General features: G+C 44.5%; 1 long non-coding RNA gene across 1 annotated transcript; it reads left to right on the top strand.

Moving 5' to 3' along the window:
* The first annotated feature begins 5043 nt into the window (after nucleotides 1-5043).
* LOC116501730 lies at nucleotides 5044-6510 on the top strand. Its single transcript, XR_004254506.1, has 3 exons — nucleotides 5044-5089; nucleotides 5459-5588; nucleotides 6481-6510. It is a non-coding gene; the product is annotated as an uncharacterized LOC116501730 (long non-coding RNA).
* Nucleotides 6511-14684: the final 8174 nt, after the last annotated feature.

Below are 14684 nucleotides of genomic sequence, written 5' to 3'. Positions count from 1 at the left end.
GTTTGGGGTGTTTTTGACGTGTTTTGGGGTCTCCATTAGGTTTTGTTGGGTTCTTGTTTGTCATTATGTTGAAATAGGGTGGAATTGTGGGTTTTGGAGAACATCAGGTAGGTTTAGGGTGTTTTGGGGTGGATCTATGGTTTTGGGGGATTTTCTTCCAGTTTTGGTGGTGATGCCGTTCTTGTTTGGGGTGTTTTTGACGTTTTTTGGGGTCTCTGTTGGGTTCTGTTGGGTTCTCGTTGGTCATCGTGTTGGAAAAGGGTAAATTGTGGTTTTGGAGAACATCAGGTAGGTTTAGGGTGTCTTTGGGGTGGATCTATGGTTTTGGGGGATTTTCTTCCAGTTTTTGGGGGTGATGCCGTTCTTGTTTGGGGTGTTTTTGACGTTTTTTGGGGTCTCCTGTTGGGTTTTGTTGGGTTCTCGTTGGTCATCAGTGTTGGAAAAGGGTAAATTGTGGGTTTTGGAGAACATCAGGTAGGTTTAGGGTGGTTTTGGGGTGGATCTATGGTTTTGGGGGATTTTCTTCCAGTTTTGGGGGTGATGCCGATTCTTGTTTGGGGTGTTTTTGACGTGTTTTGGGGTCTCCATTAGGTTTTGTTGGGTTCTTGTTTGTCATTATGTTAAATAGGGTGGATTGTGGGTTTTGGAGAACATCAGGTAGGTTTAGGGTGGTTTTGGGGTGGATCTATGGTTTTGGGGGATTTTCTTCCAGTTTTGGGGGTGATGCCGTTCTTGTTTGGGGTGTTTTTGACGTGTTTTGGGGTCTCCTGTTGGGTTTGTTGGGTTCTCGTTGGTCATCAATGTTGGAAATAGGGTAAATTGTGGGTTTTGGAGAACATCAGGTAGGTTTAGGGTGGTTTTGGGGTGGATCTATGGTTTTGGGGGATTTTCTTCCAGTTTTGGTGGTGATGCCGTTCTTGTTTGGGGTGTTTTTGACGTTTTTTGGGGTCTCCTGTTGGGTTTTGTTGGGTTCTCGTTGGTCATCATGGTGGAAAAGGGTAAATTGTGGGTTTTGGAGAACATCAGGTAGGTTTAGGGTGGTTTTGGGGTGGATCTATGGTTTTGGGGGATTTTCTTCCAGTTTTGGGGGTGATGCCGATATTTTTTGGGGTGTTTTTGACGTGTTTTGGGGTCTCCATTAGGTTTTGTTGGGTTCTTGTTTGTCATTATGTTAAATAGGAGTGGATTGTGGGTTTTGGAGAACATCAGGTAGGTTTAGGGTGGTTTTGGGGTGGATCTATGGTTTTGGGGGATTTTCTTCCAGTTTTGGTGGTGATGCCGTTCTTGTTTGGGGTGTTTTTGACGTTTTTTGGGGTCTCTGTTGGGTTTTGTTGGGTTCTCGTTGGTCATCATGGTGGAAAAGGGTAAATTGCTGGTTTGGAGAACTTCAGGTAGGTTAGGGGGACTTTTCTCGTGGATTCATGGTATTTGGGCTTTTCTTCTTTTTGGGGGAGTGATCCTCTCTTTTCTTCGGGTGATTTTGTAGTGTTTTGGGGTTTCCGTTTCGTTTCGTTGAGTTCCTAATGTGTTTATGGTGGTTGGGAGTGTGCTTTGGGATTAGGAGAACATCCGGTAGGTTTAGGGTGTCTTTGGGTGGATCTATGGTATTTCGGGTTCTCTTCTATTTTGTCGCGTAATCCTTTTCTTTTTTGGGGTGTTTTGGCCGTGTTTTGGGGTCTCCGTTGGGTTTTGTTGTGTTCTTGTTGGTCATTACGTAAATAGGTGTGGATTGTGGGTTTTGCAGAACATCAGGTAGGTTTTATTTTTTTGGGGGTTATATCATGTCGTTTTTTTTTTGTTTTAATTTTTTTTTTAGGATCTGGGTTGATTTGCGGTTGTTTTGACGTGTTTTGGGGTCTCCGTTGGGTTTTGTTGGGTTCTTGTTTGTCATCATGTTGAAATAGGGTGAATTGTGGGTTTTGGAGAACATCAGGTAGGTTTAGGGTGGTTTTGGGGTGGATCTATGGTTTTGGGGGATTTTCTTCCAGTTTTGGGGGTGATGCCGTTCTTGTTTGGGGTGTTTTTGACGTTTTTTGGGGTCTCCTGTTGGGTTTTGTTGGGTTCTCGTTGGTCATCATGGTGGAAAAGGGTAAATTGTGGGTTTTGGAGAACATCAGGTAGGTTTAGGGTGGTTTTGGGGTGGATCTATGGTTTTGGGGGATTTTCTTCCAGTTTTGGGGGTGATGCCGATATTTTTTGGGGTGTTTTTGACGTGTTTTGGGGTCTCCATTAGGTTTTGTTGGGTTCTTGTTTGTCATTATGTTAAATAGGAGTGGATTGTGGGTTTTGGAGAACATCAGGTAGGTTTAGGGTGGTTTTGGGGTGGATCTATGGTTTTGGGGGATTTCCAGTTTTGGTGGTGATGCCGTTCTTGTTTGGGGTGTTTTTGACGTTTTTTGGGGTCTCTGTTGGGTTCTGTTGGGTTCTCGTTGGTCATCGTGTTGGAAAAGGGTAAATTGTGGGTTTTGGAGAACATCAGGTAGGTTTAGGGTGGTCTTTGGGGTGGATCTATGGTTTTGGGGGATTTTCTTCCAGTTTTGGTGGTGATGCCGTTCTTGTTTGGGGTGTTTTTGACGTGTTTTGGGGTCTCATTAGGTTTTGTTGGGTTCTCGTTGGTCATTATGTTGAAATAGGGTGAATTGTGGGTTTTGGAGAACATCAGGTAGGTTTAGGGTGGTTTTGGGGTGGATCTATGGTTTTGGGGGATTTTCTTCCAGTTTTGGTGGTGATGCCGTTCTTGTTTGGGGTGTTTTTGACGTTTTTTGGGGTCTCCTGTTGGGTTTTGTTGGGTTCTCGTTGGTCATCATGTTGGAAAAGGGTAAATTGTGGGTTTTGGAGAACATCAGGTAGGTTTAGGGTGTTTTTGGGGTGGATCTATGGTTTTGGGGGATTTTCTTCCAGTTTTGGGGGTGATGCCGTTCTTGTTTGGGGTGTTTTTGACGTGTTTTGGGGTCTCCATTAGGGTTTGTTGGGTTCTCGTTGGTCGTTAGGGTTAAATAGGGTGGAATTGTGGGTTTTGGAGAACATCAGGTAGGTTTAGGGTGGTTTTGGGGTGGATCTATGGTTTTGGGGGATTTTCTTCCAGTTTTGGTGGTGATGCCGTTCTTGTTTGGGGTGTTTTTGACGTTTTTTGGGGTCTCCGTTGGGTTTGTTGGGTTCTCGTTGGTTATCATGGTGGAAAAGGGTAAATTGTGGGTTTTGGAGAACATCAGGTAGGTTTAGGGTGGTTTTGGGGTGGATCTATGGTTTTGGGGGATTTTCTTCCAGTTTTGGGGGTGATGCCGATTATTGTTTGGGGTGTTTTTGACGTGTTTTGGGGTCTCCATTAGGTTTTGTTGGGTTCTTGTTTGTCATTATGTTAAATAGGAGTGGATTGTGGGTTTTGGAGAACATCAGGTAGGTTTAGGGTGGTTTTGGGGTGGATCTATGGTTTTGGGGGATTTTCTTCCAGTTTTGGTGGTGATGCCGTTCTTGTTTGGGGTGTTTTTGACGTTTTTTGGGGTCTCTGTTGGGTTCTGTTGGGTTCTCGTTGGTCATCGTGTTGGAAAAGGGTAAATTGTGGGTTTTGGAGAACATCAGGTAGGTTTAGGGTGGTTTTGGGGTGGATCTATGGTTTTGGGGGATTTTCTTCCAGTTTTGGTGGTGATGCCGTTCTTGTTTGGGGTGTTTTTGACGTTTTTTGGGGTCTCCGTTGGGTTTTGTTGGGTTCTCGTTGGTCATCATGTTGGAAAAGGGTAAATTGTGGGTTTTGGAGAACATCAGGTAGGTTTAGGGTGGTTTTGGGGTGGATCTATGGTTTTGGGGGATTTTCTTCCAGTTTTGGGGGTGATGCCGATTCTTGTTTGGGGTGTTTTTGACGTGTTTTGGGGTCTCCATTAGGTTCTGTTGGGTTCTCGTTGGTCATCGTGTTGGAAATAGGGTAATTGTGGGTTTTGGAGAACATCAGGTAGGTTTAGGGTGTCTTTGGGGTGGATCTATGGTTTTGGGGATTTTCTTCCAGTTTGGTGGTGATGCCGTTCTTGTTTGGGGTGTTTTTGACGTTTTTGGGTCTCTGTTGGGGTTCTGTTGGGTTCTCGTTGGTCATCGTGTTGGAAAAGGGTAAATTGTGGGTTTTGGAGAACTTCAGGTAGGTTTAGGGGAGTTTTCGCGTGGATTCATGGTATTGGGGTTTCTTCTTTTTGGGGAGTGTCCTCTCCTTTCTTCGGGTGATTTTGAAGTGTTTTGGGGTTTCCGTTGCGTTTCGTTGAATTCCTAATGTGTTTTATGGTGGTTTGGAGTGTGCTTTGGGATTAGGAGAACATCAGGTAGGTTTAGGGTGTATTTGGGTGGATCTATGGTATTTGGGGTTTTCTTCTATTTTTTGGCGTGATGCCGTTCTTGTTTGGGGTGTTTTTGACGTTTTTTGGGGTCTCCGTTGGGTTTTGTTGGGTTCTCGTTGGTCATTATGTTGAAATAGGGTAGATTGTGGGTTTTGGAGAACATCAGGTAGGTTTAGGGTGGTTTTGGGGTGGATCTATGGTTTTGGGGGATTTTCTTCCAGTTTTGGGGGTGATGCCGTTCTTGTTTGGGGTGTTTTTGACGTGTTTTGGGGTCTCCATTAGGTTTTGTTGGGTTCTTGTTGGTCATCGTGTTGGAAAAGGGTGGAATTGTGGGTTTTGGAGAACATCAGGTAGGTTTAGGGTGGTTTTGGGGTGGATCTATGGTTTTGGGGGATTTTCTTCCAGTTTTGGGGGTGATGCCGTTCTTGTTTGGGGTGTTTTTGACGTTTTTTGGGGTCTCTGTTGGGTTTGTTGGGTTCTCGTTGGTCATCAGTGTTGGAAAAGGGTAAATTGTGGGTTTTGGAGAACATCAGGTAGGTTTAGGGTGGTTTTGGGGTGGATCTATGGTTTTGGGGATTTTCTTCCAGTTTTGGTGGTGATGCCGATATTGTTTGGGGTGTTTTTGACGTGTTTTGGGGTCTCCATTAGGTTTTGTTGGGTTCTTGTTGGTCATTATGTTGAAATAGGAGTGAATTGTGGGTTTTGGAGAACATCAGGTAGGTTTAGGGTGGTTTTGGGGTGGATCTATGGTTTTGGGGGATTTTCTTCCAGTTTTGGTGGTGATGCCGTTCTTGTTTGGGGTGTTTTTGACGTTTTTTGGGGTCTCTGTTGGGTTTTGTTGGGTTCTCGTTGGTCATCGTGTTGGAAAAGGGTAAATTGTGGGTTTTGGAGAACATCAGGTAGGTTTAGGGTGGTCTTTGGGGTGGATCTATGGTTTTGGGGGATTTTCTTCCAGTTTTGGTGGTGATGCCGATTATTGTTTGGGGTGTTTTTGACGTGTTTTGGGGTCTCCATTAGGTTTTGTTGGGTTCTTGTTGGTCATCATGGTGGGAAAGGGTAAATTGTGGGTTTTGGAGAACATCAGGTAGGTTTAGGGTTGTTTTGGGGTGGATCTGTGTTTTTGGTGGATTTTTGTCCAGTTTTTGGGGGTGATCCCGTTCTTATTTGGGGTGTTTTTGACGGTTTTTTGTGGTCTCTGTTGGGTTTTGTTGGGTTCTCGTTGGTCATCATGGTGGAAAATGGTAAATTGTGGGTTTTGGAGAACATCAGGTAGGTTTAGGGGTACCTTTGGAGTATATCTATGGCTTTTTGGGTTTTCTTTCATTTTGGAGAATGATCCTGTTATTTTTGGGGTGTTTTTGACGTGTTTTGGTGTCTCCATTAGGTTTTGTTGGGTTCTTGTTTGTCATTATGTTAAATAGGTTGGATTGTGGTTTTGCAGAAGATCAGGTGTGTTTAAGGTTTTTTTTTAGGGTTAAATCATGGCATTTTTGTATTTTTTTTAGGATCTGTGTTGATTTTGGTGTGTTTTTGACATGTTTGGGGGTCTCCGTTGGGTTTCTTTGGGTTTTCCGTGGTCAGCATGTTGGAAAAGGGTAAATTGTGGGTTTTGGAGAACTTCAGGTAGGTTTCGGGGGACTTTTCGCGTGGATTCATGGTATTTGGGTTTTCTTCTTTTTGCGGGAGTGATCCTCTCCTTTCTTCGGGTGATTCTGAAGCGTTTTGTGGTTTCCGTTGCATTTCGTTGAGTTCCTAATGTGTTTTATGTTGGTTGGGAGTGTGCTTTGGGATTAGGAGAACATCAGGTAGGTTTAGGGTATCTTTGGGGTGGATCTATGGTATTTGGGGTTTTCTTCTATTTTTTGGCGTGACCCTTTTCTTGTTTGGGGTGTTTGTGACGTGTTTTGGGTCTCCGTTGGGTTTCGTTGTGTTCTTGTTGGTCATTATGTTAAATAGGTGTAATGTGGGTTTTGGAGAACATCAGGTGGGTTTAAGGCTTTTTCGGGTTTAAATCATGGCATTAGTGTCTTTTTTAGGATCTGGGTGATGCCGTTCTTGTTTGGGGTGTTTTTGACGTTTTTTGGGGTCTCTGTTGGGTTTGTTGGGTTCTCGTTGGTCATCGTGTTGGAAAAGGGTAAATTGTGGTTTTGGAGAACATCAGGTAGGTTTAGGGTGGTTTTGGGGTGGATCTATGGTTTTGGGGGATTTTCTTCCAGTTTTGGTGGTGATGCCGTTCTTGTTTGGGGTGTTTTTGACGTTTTTTGGGGTCTCCTGTTGGGTTCTGTTGGGTTCTCGTTGGTCATCGTGTTGGAAAAGGGTAAATTGTGGGTTTTGGAGAACATCAGGTAGGTTTAGGGTGGTTTTGGGGTGGATCTATGGTTTTGGGGGATTTTCTTCCAGTTTTGGTGGTGATGCCGTTCTTGTTTGGGGTGTTTTTGACGTTTTTTGGGGTCTCTGTTGGGTTCTGTTGGGTTCTCGTTGGTCATCGTGTTGGAAAAGGGTAAATTGTGGGTTTTGGAGAACATCAGGTAGGTTTAGGGTGGTCTTTGGGGTGGATCTATGGTTTTGGGGGATTTTCTTCCAGTTTTGGGGGTGATGCCGTTCTTGTTTGGGGTGTTTTTGACGTGTTTTGGGGTCTCCGTTGGGTTTTGTTGGGTTCTCGTTGGTCATCTATGTTGGAAAAGGGTAAATTGTGGGTTTTGGAGAACATCAGGTAGGTTTAGGGTGGTTTTGGGGTGGATCTATGGTTTTGGGGGATTTTCTTCCAGTTTTGGGGGTGATGCCGTTCTTGTTTGGGGTGTTTTTGACGTGTTTTGGGGTCTCTTTTAGGTTTTGTTGGGTTCTCGTTGGTCATTATGTTAAATAGGGTAAATTGTGGGTTTTGGAGAACATCAGGTAGGTTTAGGGTGGTTTTGGGGTGGATCTATGGTTTTGGGGGATTTTCTTCCAGTTTTGGTGGTGATGCCGTTCTTGTTTGGGGTGTTTTTGACGTTTTTTGGGGTCTCCATTAGGTTTTGTTGGGTTCTTGTTGGTCATCATGTTGAAAAACGGTGGAATTGTGGGTTTTGGAGAACATCAGGTAGGTTTAGGGTGGTTTTGGGGTGGATCTATGGTTTTGGGGGATTTTCTTCCAGTTTTGGGGGTGATGCCGTTCTTGTTTGGGGTGTTTTTGACGTGTTTTGGGGTCTCCGTTAGGGTTTTGTTGGGTTCTTGTTGGTCATTATGTTGAAATAGGAGTGGATTGTGGGTTTTGGAGAACATCAGGTAGGTTTAGGGTGGTTTTGGGGTGGATCTATGGTTTTGGGGGATTTTCTTCCAGTTTTGGGGGTGATGCCGTTCTTGTTTGGGGTGTTTTTGACGTGTTTTGGGGTCTCCATGTTAGGTTTTGTTGGGTTCTCGTTGGTCGTTAAGTTAAAATAGGGTGGAATTGTGGGTTTTGGAGAACATCAGGTAGGTTTAGGGTGGTTTTGGGGTGGATCTATGGTTTTGGGGGATTTTCTTCCAGTTTTGGGGGTGATGCCGTTCTTGTTTGGGGTGTTTTTGACGTGTTTTGGGGTCTCTGTTGGGTTTGTTGGGTTCTCGTTGGTCATCGATGTTGGAAAAGGGTAAATTGTGGGTTTTGGAGAAGATCAGGTAGGTTTAGGGTGGTTTTGGGGTGGATCTATGGTTTTGGGGGATTTTCTTCCAGTTTTGGGGGTGATGCCGTTCTTGTTTGGGGTGTTTTTGACGTTTTTTGGGGTCTCCGTTGGGTTTGTTGGGTTCTCGTTGGTCATCATGGTGGAAAAGGGTAAATTGTGGGTTTTGGAGAACATCAGGTAGGTTTAGGGTGTTTTGGGGTGGATCTATGGTTTTGGGGGATTTTCTTCCAGTTTTGGTGGTGATGCCGTTCTTGTTTGGGGTGTTTTTGACGTGTTTTGGGGTCTCCATTAGGTTTTGTTGGGTTCTTGTTTGTCATTATGTTGAAATAGGGTGAATTGTGGGTTTTGGAGAACATCAGGTAGGTTTAGGGTGGTTTTGGGGTGGATCTATGGTTTTGGGGGATTTTCTTCCAGTTTTGGGGGTGATGCCGTTCTTGTTTGGGGTGTTTTTGACGTGTTTTTGGGGTCTCCGTTGGGTTCTGTTGGGTTCTCGTTGGTCATCATGGTGGAAAAGGGTAAATTGTGGGTTTTGGAGAACATCAGGTAGGTTTAGGGTGGTTTTGGGGTGGATCTATGGTTTTGGGGGATTTTCTTCCAGTTTTGGGGGTGATGCCGTTCTTGTTTGGGGTGTTTTTGACGTGTTTTGGGGTCTCCGTTGGGTTTTGTTGGGTTCTCGTTGGTCATCATGTTGAAAAGGGTAAATTGTGGTTTTGGAGAACATCAGGTAGGTTTAGGGTGGTTTTGGGGTGGATCTATGGTTTTGGGGGATTTTCTTCCAGTTTTGGTGGTGATGCCGTTCTTGTTTGGGGTGTTTTTGACGTTTTTTGGGGTCTCTGTTGGGTTCTGTTGGGTTCTCGTTGGTCATCGTGTTGGAAAAGGGTAAATTGTGGTTTTGGAGAACATCAGGTAGGTTTAGGGTGGTCTTTGGGGTGGATCTATGGTTTTGGGGGATTTTCTTCCAGTTTTGGGGGTGATGCCGTTCTTGTTTGGGGTGTTTTTGACGTTTTTTGGGGTCTCCGTTGGGTTTTGTTGGGTTCTCGTTGGTCATCATGGTGGAAAAGGGTAATTGTGGGTTTTGGAGAACATCAGGTAGGTTTAGGGTGGTTTTGGGGTGGATCTATGGTTTTGGGGATTTTCTTCCAGTTTTGGTGGTGATGCCGTTCTTGTTTTGGGGTGTTTTTGACGTGTTTTGGTGTCTCCATTAGGTTTTGTTGGGTTCTTGTTTGTCATTATGTTAAATAGGAGTGGAATTGTGGGTTTTGGAGAAATCAGGTAGGTTTAGGGTGGTTTTGGGGTGGATCTATGGTTTTGGGGGATTTTCTTCCAGTTTTGGTGGTGATGCCGTTCTTGTTTGGGGTGTTTTTGACGTTTTTTGGGGTCTCCGTTGGGTTTTGTTGGGTTCTCGTTGGTCATCATGGTGGAAAAGGGTAAATTGTGGGTTTTTGGAGAACATCAGGTAGGTTTAGGGTGGTTTTGGGGTGGATCTATGGTTTTGGGGGATTTTCTTCCAGTTTTGGGGTGATGCCGTTCTTGTTTGGGGTGTTTTTGACGTGTTTTGGGTCTCCATTAGGGTTTGTTGGGTTCTTGTTTGTCATTATGTTAAATAGGAGTGGATTGTGGGTTTTGGAGAACATCAGGTAGGTTTAGGGTGGTTTTGGGGTGGATCTATGGTTTTGGGGATTTTCTTCCAGTTTTGGTGGTGATGCCGTTCTTGTTTGGGGTGTTTTTGACGTTTTTTGTGGTCTCCTTTGGGTTTTTGTTGGGTTCTCGTTGGTCATCGTGTTGGAAAAGGGTAAATTGTGGGTTTTGGAGAACATCAGGTAGTTTTAGGGTGGTTTTGGGGTGGATCTATGGTTTTGGGGATTTTCTTCCAGTTTTGGTGGTGATGCCGTTCTTGTTTGGGGTGTTTTTGACGTTTTTTGGGTCTCCGTTGGGTTTTGTTGGGTTCTCGTTGGTCATCATGTTGGAAAAGGGTAAATTGTGGGTTTTGGAGAACATCAGGTAGGTTTAGGGTGGTTTTGGGGTGGATCTATGGTTTTGGGGGATTTTCTTCCAGTTTTGGGGGTGATGCCGTTCTTGTTTGGGGTGTTTTTGACGTGTTTTGGGGTCTCCTGTTGGGTTTTGTTGGGTTCTCGTTGGTCATCATGTTGGAAAAGGGTAATTGTGGGTTTTGGAGAACATCAGGTAGGTTTAGGGTGGTTTTGGGGTGGATCTATGGTTTTGGGGATTTTCTTCCAGTTTTGGGGTGATGCCGTTCTTGTTTGGGGTGTTTTTGACGTTTTTTGGGGTCTCCGTTGGGTTCTGTTGGGTTCTCGTTGGTCATCTATGTTGGAAAAGGGTAAATTGTGGGTTTTGGAGAACATCAGGTAGGTTTAGGGTGGTTTTGGGGTGGATCTATGGTTTTGGGGATTTTCTTCCAGTTTTGGGGGTGATGCCGTTCTTGTTTGGGGTGTTTTTGACGTGTTTTGGGGTCTCCATTAGGTTTTGTTGGGTTCTTGTTTGTCATTATGTTAAATAGGAGTGGATTGTGGGTTTTGGAGAACATCAGGTAGGTTTAGGGTGGTTTTGGGGTGGATCTATGGTTTTGGGGGATTTTCTTCCAGTTTTGGTGGTGATGCCGTTCTTGTTTGGGGTGTTTTTGACGTTTTTTGGGGTCTCTGTTGGGTTCTGTTGGGTTCTCGTTGGTCATCGTGTTGGAAAAGGGTAAATTGTGGTTTTTGGAGAACATCAGGTAGGTTTAGGGTGGTTTTGGGGTGGATCTATGGTTTTGGGGGATTTTCTTCCAGTTTTGGGGGTGATGCCGTTCTTGTTTGGGGTGTTTTTGACGTTTTTTGGGGTCTCCGTTGGGTTTTGTTGGGTTCTCGTTGGTCATCATGGTGGAAAAGGGTAAATTGTGGGTTTTGGAGAACATCAGGTAGGTTTAGGGTGGTTTTGGGGTGGATCTATGGTTTTGGGGATTTTCTTCCAGTTTTGGTGGTGATGCCGTTCTTGTTTGGGGTGTTTTTGACGTTTTTTGGGGTCTCTGTTGGGTTTCTGTTGGGTTCTCGTTGGTCATCAGTGTTGGAAAAGGGTAAATTGTGGGTTTTGGAGAACATCAGGTAGGTTTAGGGTGGTTTTGGGGTGGATCTATGGTTTTGGGGGATTTTCTTCCAGTTTTGGTGGTGATGCCGTTCTTTTTTGGGGTGTTTTTGACGTGTTTTGGGGTCTCCATTAGGTTTTGTTGGGTTCTTGTTTGTCATTATGTTAAATAGGTGTGGATTGTGGGTTTTGGAGAACATCAGGTAGGTTTAGGGTGGTTTTGGGGTGGATCTATGGTTTTGGGGGATTTTCTTCCAGTTTTGGTGGTGATGCCGTTCTTGTTTGGGGTGTTTTTGACGTTTTTTGGGGTCTCTGTTGGGTTCTGTTGGGTTCTCGTTGGTCATCGTGTTGGAAAAGGGTAAATTGTGGCTTCTGGAGAAAATCAGTAGGTTTAGGGGTATTTTTGGGGTGGAACTATGGCTTTTTTGGGGTTTTCTTTCATTTTGGGGAATGATCCTGTTATTTTTGAGGGGTTTTGGACGTGTTTGGGGGTCTCCGTTGGGTTTCGTTGGGTTTTTCCGTGGTCATCATGGTGGAAAAGGGTAAATTGTGGCTTTTGGAGAACATCAGGTAGGTTTAGGGTGGTTTTGGGGTGGATCTATGGTTTGGGGGGATTTTCTTCCAGTTTTGGGGTGTGATCCGTTCTTGTTTGGGGTGTTTTTGACGTGTTTTGTGGTCTCTGTTGGGTTTTGTTGGGTTCTCGTTGGTCATCATGGTGGAAAAGGGTAAATTGTGGGTTTTGGAGAAATCAGGTAGGTTTAGGGTGGTTTTTGGGGTGGATCTGTGTTTTTGGCGGATTTTCTTCCAGTTTTGGGGGTGATCCTTCTTGTTTGGGGTGTTTTTGACGTGTTTTGGGGTCTCCGTTGGGTTTTGTTGGGTTCTCGTTGGTTCATCTATGTGAAATAGGTGTGGATTGTGGGTTTTGGAGAACATCAGGTAGGTTTAGGGTGGTTTTGGGGTGGATCTATGGTTTTGGGGGATTTTCTTCAGTTTTGGGGGTGATGCCGTTCTTGTTTGGGGTGTTTTTGACGTTTTTTGGGGTCTCTGTTGGGTTCTGTTGGGTTCTCGTTGGTCATCGTGTTGGAAAAGGGTAAATTGTGGGTTTTGGAGAACATCAGGTAGATTTAGGGTGGTTTTGGGTGGATCTATGGTTTTGGGGGATTTTCTTCCAGTTTTGGGGGTGATCCCGTTCTTGTTTGGGGTGTTTTTGACGTTTTTTTGGGGTCTCCCTTGGGTTTCGTTGGCTTCTCGTTGGTTATCATGGTTGGAAAAGGGTAAATTGTGGGTTTTGGAGAACGATCAGGTAGGTTTAGGGTGGTTTTGGGGTGGATCTATGGTTTTGGGTATTTTCTTCCAGTTTTGGGGGTGATGCCGATATTTTTTTGGGGTGTTTTTTACGTGTTTTTGGGTCTCCATTAGGTTTTGTTGGGTTCTTGTTTGTCATTATGTTAAATAGGAGTGGATTGTGGGTTTTGGAGAACATCAGGTAGGTTTAGGGTGTTTTGGGGTGGATCTATGGTTTTGGGGATTTTCTTCCAGTTTTGGTGGTGATGCCGTTCTTGTTTGGGGTGTTTTTGACGTTTTTTGGGGTCTCTGTTGGGTTCTGTTGGGTTCTCGTTGGTCATCGTGTTGGAAAAGGGTAAATTGTGGTTTTTGGAGAACATCAGGTAGGTTTAGGGTGGTCTTTGGGGTGGATCTATGGTTTTGGGGGATTTTCTTCCAGTTTTGGGGTGATGCCGTTCTTGTTTGGGGTGTTTTTGACGTTTTTTGAGTTCTCCGTTGGGTTTCTTTTGGGTTCTCGTTGGTTATCATGTGTGGAAAAGGGTAAATTGTGGTTTTTGGAGAACATCAGGTAGGTTTAGGGTGGTTTTGGGGTGGATCTATGGTTTTGGGGCTTTTCCTTCATTTTGGGGGGTGATCCTGTTCCTTTCTGGGGTGTTTTTGACGTGTTTTGGGGTCTCCATTAGGTTTTGTTGGGTTCTTGTTTGTCATTAAGTTAAATAGGAGTGTATTGTGGGTTTTGGAGAACATCAGGTAGGTTTATGGTGGTTTTGGGGTGGATCTATGGTTTTGGGGGATTTTCTTCCAGTTTTGTGGTGATGCCGTTCTTGTTTGGGGTGTTTTTGACGTTTTTTGGGGTCTCCTGTTGGGTTCTGTTGGGTTCTCGTTGGTCATCATGTTGGAAAAGGGTACATTGTGGGTTTTGGAGAACATCAGGTAGGTTTAGGGTGTCTTTGGGGTGGATCTATGGTTTTGGGGGATTTTCTTCCAGTTTTGGTGGTGATGCCGTTCTTTTTTGGGGTGTTTTTGACGTGTTTTGGGGTCTCCAGTTGGGTTTTGTTGGGTTCTGTTTGGTCATTATGTTGGTTGGGAGTGTGCTTTGGGATTAGGAGAACATCAGGTAGGTTTAGGGTGTCTTTGGGGTGGATCTATGGTATTTGGGGTTTTCTTCTATTTTTTGGCGTGATCCTGTTCTTTTTTGGGGTGTATTTGACGTGTTTTGGGGTCTCCGTTGGGTTTTGTTGGTTCTCGTTGGTCATCATGGTGGAAAAGGGTAAATTGTGGGTTTTGGAGAAGATCAGGTAGGTTTAGGGTGGTTTTGGGGTGGATCTATGGTTTTGGGGTATTTTCTTCCAGTTTTGGGGGTGATGCCGTTCTTGTTTTGGGGTGTTTTTGACGTGTTTTGGGGTCTCCTGTTGGGTTCTGTTGGGTTCTCGTTGGTCATCGTGTTGGAAAAGTTTAAATTGTGGTTTTTGGAGAACATCAGGTAGGTTTTAGGGTGGTTTTTGGGTTGGATCTATGGTTTTGGGGGATTTTCTTCCAGTTTGGGGGTGATGCCGTTCTTGTTTGGGTGTTTTTGACGGGGTGTCTCCGTTGGGTTCTGTTGGGTTCTCGTTGGTTATCATGGTAAATAGGTGTGGATTGTGGGTTTTGGAGAAGATCAGGTAGGTTTAGGGTGGTTTTGGGGTGGATCTATGGTTTTGGGGGATTTTCTTCCAGTTTTGGGGGTGATGCCGATATTTTTTGGGGTGTTTTTGACGTGTTTTGGGGTCTCCATTAGGTTTTGTTGGGTTCTTGTTGGTCATTATGTTAAATAGGAGTGGATTGTGGGTTTTGGAGAACATCAGGTAGGTTTAGGGTGGTTTTGGGGTGGATCTATGGTTTTGGGGGATTTTCTTCCAGTTTTGGTGGTGATGCCGTTCTTGTTTGGGGTGTTTTTGACGTTTTTTGGGGTCTCTGTTGGGTTTTGTTGGGTTCTCGTTGGTCATCAGTGTTGGAAAAGGGTAAATTGTGGGTTTTGGAGAACATCAGGTAGGTTTAGGGTGGTCTTTGGGGTGGATCTATGGTTTTGGGGATTTTCTTCCAGTTTTGGGGTGATGCCGATCTTTTTTGGGGTGTTTTTGACGTGTTTTGGGGTCTCCATTAGGTTTTGTTGGGTTCTTGTTTGTCATTATGTTAAATAGGAGTGGATTGTGGGTTTTGGAGAACATCAGGTAGGTTTAGGGTGGTTTTGGGGTGGATCTATGGTTTTGGGGATTTTCTTCCAGTTTTGGGGGTGATGCCGTTCTTGTTTGGGGTGTTTTTGACGTTTTTTTGGGGTCTCTGTTGGGTTTCTGTTGGGTTCTCGTTGGTCATCGTGTTGGAAAAG

Source organism: Aythya fuligula, unplaced genomic scaffold, assembly GCF_009819795.1.
Source record: "Aythya fuligula isolate bAytFul2 unplaced genomic scaffold, bAytFul2.pri scaffold_81_arrow_ctg1, whole genome shotgun sequence".
Classification (NCBI taxonomy): Eukaryota; Metazoa; Chordata; class Aves; order Anseriformes; family Anatidae; genus Aythya; species Aythya fuligula.
This window is presented reverse-complemented; position numbering and strand designations above follow the sequence as displayed.